Genomic DNA, 13,576 nt, shown 5'->3' on the forward strand with positions numbered 1-13,576 from the left:
GTCCAGCTAAAACCAGCCAACCATCCTAGGCTGGTTTAAGTTGGTTTTTGTTTTGTTTTTTAGCAGGGAAGTAGGCCTAATTTGTCAGACATAGTTTGGTTACAGAAAGGAAATAAACTCCTAATAAATACAAACAACAATTAAAATGTCACACATCAGTTTCCAGGTCTAACCGCTCTATCAAACAACAAATGGTACACAATACGTGCCCAAAGTGTGTGGTAATACTGTTGAAAATTTTGATTATAATATATCAGATAGTGTAAATGACATAAGTCAGATTCAAACATATTTAATCTTTTATAAATACTCAAATAATTTATTGGTGATCGTCGCTGTTTTTGTTGTTTAGTGTCAGACCCAGTCCTGTAGGTGGCAGTGTTAGCACACCATTCAGATGCTGGACAGGAAAACAGACACTCGACACAAACACTGAGGGGAATTTCAGTAGAGAAACTGAGAGACAAAGATGAAGACGATTAAGGTAAACAATAAAAACCATCAAACACGTTCTTCATTAAAATGTCTGTCTATTAGCAAAAAATAGCGACTCCCACATAAAGAAAATAATTAATAAATACCCTTAAACACTATGGTAATTTATAGTAAATAGTGTTTTTTTTAGCCGGACTATAGTGCTGTATTATACTGTAAATATTGTTACAACTCTTTGTTAATGAATGCTATAGTATCAACTATAGTGTAGTGATAAACTAAATCACGATATACCTTGAAAACATTGATCGTCCCATGCCTAAATATGAAATCAGACATTTTAAATATGAATCCCTTTCGTTTTTGTAATTTGATTTGGACACCAAGTTAAATGGATTAAATATGAAGTAATTACTTAATTGTGTTTAATTGCAAAACTGCTGACATTACAAAAGATTATTTAAATACTATATTAAACACTATGGCTACATGGTGGCACAGCGGGTAGCACGGTCACCCCACAAAATATACATAACACATTAAATAAAACCCAAAACTGTGAGGTGGAAAAACTGAAATAGTGTTTTCTGTTTCATTTACAACATCCATTTTTACTGCACAGCCGCAATATCTTTTTTGTTAGCTCAGACTTCACACTAAAATGCTTCCTGATGAGTTAATAATTATAAATGGTGTGAATCGGTTTAAGCTGGTGGTGGTTCAGAAGACTCGGGCGATGGTGTAAATGTCTACAGTGTTTGTTGCAGCGTGTCTGTGTGTGTAGATTGGGGCTGAAAGGAGAACTTCCAGATGTGGTGTGGGCAAAATGCCTGTTGGGACAAAAACACAGGAACTTCCTCTGACAGCGGAGATTAATCAAAACCCGGGGAATCTTTTCATGAAAGACAGCGAGAAAGTAAGAATCTGCGCTCCCACCTGAAACGCGCAAACGTATGGTAAAGCTCACGCTTCAGCCATTCAAATGCGCATTAAGTGCTTCGGTTTGCTCATGCCATTTTGAAAGATGCATTTGGCTTCAGATAATCCTCCCGAATGATTTCTGAACAATTCCATGCAAATGTCAACCGTGCCATGAAAAAGTGAAGTTTTCACCAAAATAGCAAAACCTTTTTTAAGTTTGTGTAGTCTTGTATTTTACAATACTGTAAAAATACTCAAAAATACCTGTCAGTGTTTTAAACAATTATATTTCTTTTACCAAAGTCACACAAGTGTCCGCAGCAGGCACAAGGCGTCACAACCCAGGCTCATTGTGGAAACGTAGTTACATTCCGGGTCACTACCGGTGCGTGGTACATGCCCTTTCCGTAAGAAATCTGTAATTGTAAATTTGTTTCGGGACTTGTAAAAGGGTTTTGCGTCTTGTTAATTTGTTTTCTAAAATGTAAATTTGTTTCGTCCTCGGTAAAATTGTTTTTCCTATGTAATTGTGTCTGATGACAGGTAAAAATGTTTTTCAAAATGTAAATTTGTCTCGAGCTTTGTAAAAGTGTTTCAAACTTTATAGCTACCACGGCAAATATATTTCAAACCTGTGGGAAGTCCTGATAAAAAAATAAAATAAATAATAATAATAAATATATATATATATATATATATATATATATATATATATATATATATATATATATATATATATATATATATATATATGGCTGATTCCAGCCAGTAAAAATTCAAAACATAAATTCGCAGAGAAAGTATACATTAACATTAAATTGAACCATCTGTTTATATTTTTCCAAAACAACTAACCACAGAGTAATGGGATCAAAAAAATTCAATCTGTGAACATTTTTATACTTTAAATGAGGAAAATAAACAAGCGTTATGGATGTGACAAAAAAAGTCTGCGAGTTTACAGTACACAACATATTTCGTAGAAATTCTGTGAATTAAACTGCACAACCCAAAATAAATAATGCTCAACAAAAGGATAAGAGTTGGCTCTTTATAGAACAAAACTGATTGATTTTATTTTATTTTGACATTTTTGCATTTTTGAGGGAAAAGCTTTGTTATGGATGTGACACTTTTTCGTTATGGATGTGACAGATGTGAAATTGCCATTTGTTTGACTTTGGTAAATCAAATATAATAGTTTGAAAACATTGACAGACACATTTTTAAGTATTTTTAAAGTACTGTAAAACACTTGCCTGCGCAAAAAATGTAGAAACTGTTTTGCTATTTTGGTGAAATTTTTTTTCTTTTCATGGCAAGGTTGACATTTTCATGGAATTGCTCATATATATATATATATATATATATATATATATATATATATATATATATATATATATATATATATATATATATATATATATATAATAAATAGATTTTACATTTTTAAAAGCCATTTTAAGGTCAATATTATTAGCCCCTTTAAGCTGTATATTTTTTTTCGATAGTCTACAGAACAAAACATCGTTATCCGAAAGCTTGCCTAATTACCCTAACCTGCCTAGTTAACCTAATTAACCTATAGTGAAGCCTTTAAATGTCACTTTAAGCTGTATAGAAGTGTCTTGAAGAATATCTAGTCTAATATTATTTACTGTCAGCAAAGAGAAAATAAATCAGTTATTTTAAGGCAAACTGCGGCATCAAAAAATGGTTTAATTTTTCACCATGATTTCTTCTTATATGCCAAAAACAGTGGCCTAAGGATGAATCATTAATTATTTTAATTATGAGCCAACTATTACCCTTTTGATTAGCTTTATTGCTTTTGGGTTGCACAGTTAAATTCACAGGATTTCAACAAAGTAAGCCTACTGTAAACTTTTTAATCACATAACGCATGTTTATTTCCCACATTTAAAATCTAAAATTTTGTACAGATTGTTATCCCTCTGATCCCATAACTCTGGTTACTTGTTATGGAAAATGTAAACTGATATTTTAATATAATCTTAACATGTTACTTCCTCTGTAAACTGATGTATTAAGTTTTTACTGCTAATGTCACATCCATAACGCTGAAATTGCTCATCTGCAACCTCTACTATCTGTTTTCTTGAACTTTATCTACTGTTTGTTTTGCTTTGGGAAGATTTAAAGCATACACATAAAACATGCTTGTTCTGCTGCGCTTTTTAGGGTTTGAGTGTGTCATTGGTGTGTGGGTTGCATCAAACCTCCTACTGTATCTTTTTTAAATCAAGGACTCAACCAAAAATATTTTTGGGTTCGAAGACTTGTGCAAAAAAAAAAAAGCCTCCCACCTTGGAAAACGGAACGTTATATCATTTAACTGCTGAAAAAACAAATGTTTTAGACGTTAATGTTATTGAACGAATGAGGACAAATCTAATGTTAGGCTTTAAAGTAGATTTTAGCAAGTATTTAAATGTTAATCGATGGAATTGCATCGCTTGAAGCTAAATAATCTGCTTCAAATTATTTGTACAGAGAGATCATAATTTGTATCATAAAAAGTATGAAAAACAAATTGTGGGATAGTTATTTTATATGACGAGATGCATTATATGATTGTAACTGGGTTGACAGAAATTGGCTTTTGTTACTAATATTGTGATATCATTATGGCACAAGGTCTATCATTTTGAAGAAAAAACACCAGGCTTCAAGATCCAGTCCTCAAAAGTCTTGTGCAGAAATGTTCTCTGTGTGTTTCACGGCCTTGTTTCAGTGACTTCAAAATGTTTGTTTTTCACTATTGACCTTATTCTCCGCAGACGAGCGGGCGCTGCCATTTGAATCTTTTTGGCACGAGACTTCCGGTCTCATTCACTTCCATTCATTTTTTGACGTTAAAAACTGCTCGTTTCGCTGTTTGATGTTGCAAACTGATATTTCCTTGTTATATTATTCTACTTGGTCTGTATAGTCATGCAAACATTTGTTTGTAGAGCAAGCAGTTTGACCGTTTTTTGCCGTTTATTATTCCTAGTCATTTCTCCCATAGGCGACTGAAACGGAAGTTCTCAGACAATCGCGAAAACAGGCGCACTTCCGCATTTTAGAATAAGGTCAATTAACCACGCATAAACGTTTCTTTCTGAAAAACCCAAACACATACAAACATGCTGCTTTGGTATTATTGTAGCCCAACATGTGCTGTTTACAGTGTTATCACACTTTAGCCATATGTTTTTAAGATACTGAAAACAACACCAATGTCAGTGCATGTCCAAACTTCTCCAGAGCCCCAAAACACCCTCAGACCCCAGGGGGTTAATCTCTACAGTTTAATAAAGTGACTTTTATTGACATTTTAGAAATAATATGATGTATAAGAAATGATATATAGAGAAATAAGTGTGTAAAATAACCAAAAATGTACTGGCGGTTCAATATAGGATTTTTGTAGCGTAATATACAACTCAAACACTGACAATATCTAACTTTAAACTAATAAAAATGTTCACAAAAATCTGTTTTTCCAACTTTTCAAGCTTAAAAGTTGTTGGAGGAAAGATAAAGCTCCCATAATTCAATTTAAAAGCATAAATAAACGGGAAAATAAGATAAATTTATACAGTTGAAGTCCGATTTATTAGCCCTCCTTTGACTTTTTTTTTTCTTTTTTAAATATTTCCCAAGTGATGTTTAACAGAGCAAGGAAATTTTTACAGTATGTCTCTCATAATATTTTTTCTTCTGGAATAAGTCTTATTTGTTTTATTTCGGCCAAAATAGAAGCAGTTTGAAATTTTTTAAAAGCCATTTTAGGGACAAAATTATTAGCCCATTTAAGCTCACTTTTTTTTTTCGATATACAGAACAAACCATCATTAAGCCTTTAAATGTCACTTTAACTTTTGTCTTGAAAAATATCTAGTCTAATATTATTTACTGTCATCATGACAAAGATAAAATAAATCAGTTATTAGAGATGAGTTATTAAAACTATTATGATTAGAAATGTGTTATTAGAAAAAAATCTTCTCTCCGTCAAACAGAAATTAGGGGAAAAAAAAAAAAACAGGGTGGCTAATAATTCTGACTTCAACTGTATATGAATAAAGCAGCATATTTCTTCGTCCAAATATCAGTTGTAAGACATAAGGTATTTGTACTTACAGTCAGGAAGCCATATGTTAACTCATGCATGTAATAAGCTAACAGCCGTGAGTAATTTGTTTAATTTTGCACTGCAATTAAGGGGCCACACAACACAACCGGTGCCAAAGATCAGTTTGCCTTGTTTACCGCGGTGTTGCTCTCCAAATACAAACATCTGCACTTAAATCCGTCAAAACTTTCATCTAATCACAGAAAATTGCAATCACATGAAAGCGTACAGTATTGTTACATGCTGGAAATCACTTCATGTCAACAGTTACAGCATAATATTGCATTCTTTCATTGGTTAATCAGTTTTACGGTGCTTGTATTCATTATTTTCAGAGGTAGCCACAGCGAAATGAACAGCCAACGAATTCCGGAATATGTTTTACACAGCGGATGGCCTTTTAGCTGCAACCCAGTCCTGGGAACCACCCATACACTCTCACATACTCTACGGCCAATTTAGTTTACTCAAGTCGCCTATAGCGCATTTGTTTGGACTGTGGGGGAAACCGGAGCACCTGGAGGAAACCAACACCAACACGGGGAGAACATGCAAACTCAAGGTATACCTATTAGTATTCCAACTCCTGAGGTTATTTACTTGGCAAAACAAGGGCATCCAATACAGACCAGCTAATAAGTGAGGTAAAATGTAAATTTGATAATAAATAAAAGCTTATTAGTGTATTTAAATTAGGAGGAAGCCTCCTTCCTTCATAAATCCCATTCATTTGCGGGCAACTATTTGACAGCGTGTTCATCATAAAGCATTGCCTATTCAAATGTTATTAATGCAAAATAATTAAGATGCGTTATAAGTTTTTTAATCATTCGAATTAGCATTTGACCCCAAAAGGGAAGAAAATAATCTATACATTTGCATAAAGTCATGCAGTAATTTGCATGATAAACTAGAACCAACTTATTTAAACTAATAAATGAAAGACAAGTCAAAGAAATGCCTATAGTAGTAAAGATGAAGGAATTCCTGCTTGTTTTAGGGCCACACCACTCAAGAAAACCTAGTCATGTCTGAGTAATATGACCAAACGAAGCTAAATTTTATTCCCAAAGGACACATTCGGGGCTCTGGGCGAAGAGGCCTGGGTCAGAGGTCATGGACGTGGGATTAGTTAGCACAACGGCTTTGTGAGCATTTGTTTACTTGACTTACAGGTTGTGGTTTTAGTGCCTATCAATTCTTTTTGGCACTTTGAGGGCTCTACAAATCTGAAGAACTGAAGCTGTTTTCGTAACCCCACAATTCACTATTTAATGATGCTATATTGCTTTAGCAGTAGCTATGTTTCCATCCACCTATTTTTATGCGCATTTTGGATTTGAGCTAAAAAAGTGATTGATGAAAACGCGAAAATGTGCATAAAAACATATGCACATAGCTGAGATGGATAAACTTTTTATTTGATAAGAAAAGATGTGCATAAACTATGATGGAAACACTTTTACCGAACAAATTCCAGTATGAGCATTAAAAAAATGAATGTGATTTTGTTATAAGTGATGGACGAACCAAGCAGCTGACCACATTTTAAAACATCTGAAATCTTGTATTGGTTGTACTAAAACACCGTAATCAATTCAGTAATAGTGTTATTATATTATTAACTACCTCCAGAATAGTCAAGAGCGTCTGTGCTCTGCGTCTCACGCCTTTAAACGCCACCATGCTTTCATTGCGTGGCGCCACTGACGCATTTAGGCATTAGCAATGTGGGCAATCAAATCCCCCCCCACCCCTCCGACCCCCCCACTCGTAACTTTTGTCCGTGACAACACAACAAAACCACCCACCCCCCCTGGCTCGTTAGTTTCATCCGCGACAACACAATCCACGCCCCCGCTAATCACTTTCGACCGCGAAAAGGAGGTATGAACTACATGAGGGTGGCAAAACCGTAGTTTGCCTAGAGCATCAGTTAAGTTTGAGCTGCTACTGCGTGTCGCTATTGTTATATATATATTATACTATATATATTACTATATATACTATATATATATATATATATATATGGAGACTTATCTGTCACTGGGAACTTTCAGAAATCAATCTCTTGCTCTCCACTCTTCCATGAACACCACAGCATCTGCTCAGGATACGGCCTGGTCCAGGATTATGGATACCTCTATCCTGGCTATTTAGGTTATGCTTATTGAGGCTAATAATATACAAAAGACAAAGGAATCGTGTAGTGAGGATGTTAAAATTAACAAAAAATTCACATTTCAAAGATCACCTACAACTTAACTGAGCGCTAATCATGGCACAATAAACAAATCCCAGCCATATCCGTCATGTTTTTAGATCCTCTTAAAACATGTGTTATTTGCATGTGTTATGAGAATGCGGTGGGGTTTGGGTGGTATGGGGGTGACTACATGATTCCCTTGTCTTTTGAATATTAGCCTCAATAACCATAACCTAAGTACCAAGTATAGAGGAATCAATAATAGAGGTATCCATAATCCTGGACCAGGCCATATCCCGAGCAGATGCTGTGGTGGTCATGGAAAAGTGGCGAGCATGAGACTGATTCTGACCACAGTGACAGACGATTCTCCACATTGATCCGCTGCAAAATTGAAGTGTGCCACAAGAAGAAACATTTACACACCCTTAAAGTTGGTGTTTTATGATAATTCCAAGCAGGGCCCCATGACAAGTGAAGACCCGGAGGTGGACTGGTTGCTTGCCAAAGAAAGCAGGGAGGTGCTTGGTGTTGACCACCTAATAGTAACTCTGGGAGCCCCAAGTGTATGGGCCCTTAGAATCGTCCTGACCTCGCTCCAACAAGTGGAGACAGTATTACATCTCAGCTGACCACTTACCAGGTGACAACATGTGAAAGCAGCTTGTTTTTTTAATATGCTCAGAGGTGCACAAAGTACTATTCAATCTCAATCTGTGGATGTGACATCTTGACATTATATGAATAAACACCACTCCTCAGGTGCTTCTCAGGTGCTTGGTTGGGGATTCTAAACCCCATGTTCAGGTTTCTGTTCTTGGTTTCCTCAGTAGTAATCGAGTTCTAGGAGCCCCCATTAGTAGAAATCCCTTTCAGACTTCACTCTAGGGACCTCAAAGTATTTGGGCCCCACACTGTACAAAATGCTGTGTTCCACACAATCGATTTGTCATAACTTGAAGGAATTAAGTTAGCCTGTTAATTTTTTTTTTTACAAATGTAAGTGTATTGAACTTAAAACAATTAGGTTGTCTAAAAAAAGAATTCAAGAATTGTATTTTTTCAGCCCATATTAAACAAGTAGTTTGAACAAACAGCATATGCAAGTTTTTGAGTACATCTACTGTGTTCCCTTCATGTTAGGTCATGTTCCTGCTACTTGTTTATTTTTTTTATGAATAGATCTTGCAAACAATGAATGCACTACTCTTTGTTTACTAATGTCTTCTGCTTCTTTAGATCTTTATCAACTGCTGAGGTAACAACTGTTGCATAACTCTTGTTTTTGATGCCCCACAGGCATATAAGCAGCTGTTGTTTAAGAGTTTTTTTCTGCGCAAACAACCAGCTAGATGTAGATTTTTGTATTTTTAACATGCGTACTTGTCACAAAATTAGACAATTAAGACACAAAACATCTGGGCTATAATATTTAACATTACTAAGGAATTGTGGATTTGAATATACATCTAGACAAGCTAAAATGCAGGGCCCGTCCGCTACGCCACTGATCCTATACCAATGTATGTTGTTTTGGACCCAGGGGCTTGACAAACTGCGCTGGGCATTTGTCTAGCGCTGAACGCAGTCGACCAATCACAACAGGCTGTCATCTGTCCAATCAGAGGAGTAATGCTTCACGCTAAGGATGTGTTTGGGAGCTGAACAATTCATATGGGAGTCGCTGGGATAATTGGGTAAAAATAAATTTATATTATAATGCTGCGTTCACTCCAGACGCGGAACGCGCGTCAAGTGCGAGTGATTTACATGTTAAGTCAATGCAAACGCGCGAATTGACATCCTGCGGTGCGAAGCGAATGACGCGAATGGCGCGGTGCGAATAGCACGATACCCGCAAGGCGAATTGAGCGTTTTGCACGTTTGACGCGCTTAACGAGCGTTTCGCGCAAATCTCTCAAGTTCGAAAATCTGAACTTCAGCGGACATTCATGCTGCGTTAACCAATCAGAAGCTTGCTCTTGTGGGGGCATGATTGTGACGTAGAACCTGTTGATGGTGTCCCGGGGCAAATCCTCCAGGCGACACCGACAACAAGTCATCAAACTGGGCTTGGCTCAGTCAGAAGCACCGCTCAGTGCCTCCGTCATCCAGGTTCAGTTTCTGGAGGAGTTTATGAGCTCACAGAGCTGGATGCACCTCTGAAAGCATGTAGTGGACTCAGACACGGTATAAAAAGTATCGACTCTGTTTTTCAGCCTTCATAAAGCACATAAACACTGTTATTTTCTTAATAAAATCCATGTTAGCCATTTAGCAATGAAGCTAGAGTCACCGGGCAGACAGAAGCCCTGCCCATCACGCGAATCCGCGTCTGTTCTGAAGTGAAATTGACACGAGAATGAAGCGGATTTCACGCGTGAATGAAGCGGGGTTTGATGCGCGAATGAAGCGAGTAAACTCAAATGTTCACGCGGCAATTTACGCGCGAATAGCGCAATTTTTCACTGCGTTCCTCGTCTGGTGTGAACACAGCATAAGACCATGTAAGTGTTTTTTGACCTTGCATGCATATCAGTATATTTTTGGAGATCCATATAACCGAAATATGACCCTTTTCATGTATAATGTGGGCTCTTTAAAGCAACCATGCCTAGTAGGAGTACGCCATAAGCGTCAGTCCTTCACTCCTGTGCACTTTTTTCAGCGTCATGACGAGTTTGTATTATTGCAAACTAAAACATTCTGCAAAATATATTTGCATAAAGACCAATAAGGGATCTAAGGCCAACCTTGAACTATGCTCAGGTAAACCAATTTCACTTACTAAGACCAGCTACGTGATGTTCTTGGAGATGCACATGCTTTTCTCACCAAGTCCATTGAGGTGTGTGGATTTTTATCAGTTCCAGCCATTCACTGTCTTCTTGGGTCTCCAGATACTTGTTTGTAGGGCTCTCCCAGGACAGCGGAGCTCCGTTCTGGCCTTTTTCCCAACACTCCTTCATTATGGCCTGCTGAGTGTGTTGGTTTCGATTACAGAGAAACTGGAGCCGTGTCAGTGTGTGGCGTATCTCAACCCACCAGAGGACTCCAGCTTCTTGTTATGATTTCAATCAGGGATCTCTCGGACGGGTAGGATCTCTTCTTTCTGAACATACCCACCAGTGACCGTTCTGATAGCCCTCTGTAGCTCAGGGCTTTCTGCACAGTTAGCTGGTTGCTTCGAGACGCCACTTGAGCAGCTCTTTTCATGTGTAAATGATAAAAGCTTTGAGGCTTTGTGATTTAACAGCCAACTCCACGCTGAACAAAGCGCTCTGAATATACATGGTTTAATCATGCACATCAGTTACACGCCAGTTATATCAACATAATTAATTCCTCTCGGTTGCGTTCAGTGATTCTTTGTCGGAACGCATGATTTATTAAAACGTGAAATTTAACATCATGAATAAAAATGCGATGGAAGTGACCTAATTGAGCAGTCGCAGTCATATGTGTCAGTTGTTTATTACTGAGATGCTAGCTGCTAGTTTGCAACTTTAAAGCAACATTTAGATTACATGCAAAGTGCACAAATTGGATCTTAATACAGATATAGATATTGAATTAAAATAGGTCTCTTTACCATTTGCATGGTTCTCCCATGGGTGGCTCAGTGGTTAGCACTGTCGCCTCACAGCAAGAAGGTTTGAGCCCCAGCTTAGTCAGTTGGCATTTCTGTGTGGAGTTGGCATGTTCTCCCTGTGTTGAGATTAGGGTTTTAACAATATACCGGTATGACGGTCTTCCACGATTTGAACGTGCACGATTATCATACCATGAACAATTGCATATCAACGGTTTTAACCCTTAAAGACCGAGACAGCCGCCCGCGGCTAAAAAGGAGTATTGCTCTTAAATGTTTAATAACTTTTGATCCGCTGATCCCATTCATACAATTCAAAGATTGGCATAAAGATGAGAATCTCAGCTTTCCAGTGCTGTATCACTGTATCAGAGGCTCCGGAATCAGTGCGATTACGTCATCAAAATTTGACAACGCTGATTTGACAAAGAAACGCTCGTCACTGTGTCTCCGGACAAACCAGACACGATACATTGATGCATTGTCCCTCCTCCATGCCCAGATTGGTTCAAACTAGCTATATCACAACCAATAAGCATAGGTTTCGCTTTTGTTTGTGGACCAACAACGAGCTTTTTGAACAACTCGGAATGAGAGATAGGCATACATTTATGCGCGGCTAAATAAAACGCAAAAAAAAAAAAAAAGTTTTGCATGAAATAATTCTCATACTAAGTACTTTTGCATGCACAGCGGCACAGAAACATGACAAAACAGTGACACAGCAAAGACGAACTGCTGCTCTTGCTGTTTTCAAAAGACGCAAATGAAGGTGCAGCTGTTTGTCTGCATTGCAGACAACCATATCCAAATCCATATCCATAGACAACCATATCCATGCTGGCACATAAAACCTAAGGATGTTCCATATTGAATCTAGTTTCGTTATGTAACTATTTATAGTATAGTAAATATTTATATCTATTTTTTTACTGAGGATTTGCACCATGTTTATTTGGACTTTGACACATTATTTATTATTTTCTTATTTTTTTATTTGTTCATTGTACAAGTGGACACATTCTCTCACCTCAGCGGTCAAGATTAAGTCCTGAAAATCTCAACATGCTTACATTTCTTCATCACAACCTAGACTGAAAAAAACAATGCTTTAAATACATGTTTACAGCCATAAACTTGGTATTGCACTTTTGGTCTCCCATTTATCCTGCTTATAAGGAAGGACAGTTTAAATTTATTTTTGTCTAATCTTAAAAGACCTTGCTTGTTTATTCCTTCTAATTTAATTTATTAAAATGGGAAATTTTTCAGTTTATTTTTTATAAAAGACTTCTATAGTTCTATTAAAATGGTTCTTTCAAAAGTTTGTTGAAATAAAACCTTTGTTCAGTCAGAAAACGTGTTCTTATTATTTTCAGGGTCTTTGCTATGAGAATTACTATTTAATACCGTATACCGCGAAACCGTCAAACCGTGGTATTGTTTTAGACGATTATCATACCGTAAAAAATTCATACCGTTACAACCCTAGTTGAGATCAAGCGGCAACCTCCCGCTCTCCCTCAGAAAGCCAATACGGAAGTAACTAAAACTGCAATTCATCCAAAATTCCGCTAGTCCTGGCTGCTTCTGGCTTCAAAACAGAGCAAATTTCAATTGTGTCCACTGTTAGAATGGCCAACTTTACAGCAGAAAAAAAGGTGTTTACAGCCTGCTACAAAATAAGATTTTGGTTAATACAGCTAATATTACTCTTCATGACAACTGTGAGGGGGGTGAATTTTTTTATAACTCATCCGTTTCCTTTATATTAAGTTATATTAAGTTTACATAATTAAGGGCGTGGCCACTTGAGTGACAGCTAGGTCTCGTTGGTCGCCGTCACGTCACCTTAGCTGAATCCTGCAGATTAGCCACTGATCTCGGCATATTTATCGGATTTCTGTGTTGTTTTATGTGGCTTTACAAAGTCAACTGCCTTTTGGACTTGTTTCCCACAATTATTAGATGGCATGGCATGCTGAGTGCCCTGCTGAAAAATCCAGCTTAAACCAGCCTAGTCTGGTTGGCTGGTTTTAGCTGGTCTACCAGGCTGGTTTTAGAGGGGTTTTGGCCACTTCCAGGCTTGTTTTCAGCCATTTCCAGCCTGGTCTTAGCTGGTCAGGCTGGAAAATGACCAGCCAAATCCAGCTAAAACCAGCTTGACCAGCCTGGTTTAAGCTGGATATAGCTGTCTTTGGCTGGACTCCCAGCTTGGCTAGGCTGATCAAGCTGGTTTTAGCTGGTCATTTCTGGTAAATTTCTGTAATTTAGTTTCTGT

At 37.2% G+C, this 13,576-nt stretch overlaps 1 long non-coding RNA gene across 2 annotated transcripts in view; it reads left to right on the forward strand.

Annotated features, from left to right (window-relative positions):
* Positions 1–374: 374 nt before the first annotated feature.
* The window catches only part of LOC147831676 (uncharacterized), a 180,105-nt gene continuing 166,903 nt past the window's right edge, over positions 375–13,576 (forward strand). The window contains exons 1-2 of one of the 2 annotated variants that reach the window (XR_015522439.1): positions 375–484; positions 5,833–6,059. This is a non-coding gene — a long non-coding RNA (uncharacterized LOC147831676). The remainder of the gene's footprint in view (positions 485–5,832; positions 6,060–13,576) is intronic. The other variant, XR_015522438.1, reaches the window with a different exon arrangement.

Source organism: Danio rerio, chromosome 22, assembly GCF_052040795.2.
Source record: "Danio rerio strain M-AB ecotype USA chromosome 22, GRCz13ab, whole genome shotgun sequence".
NCBI lineage: Eukaryota > Metazoa > Chordata > Actinopteri > Cypriniformes > Danionidae > Danio > Danio rerio.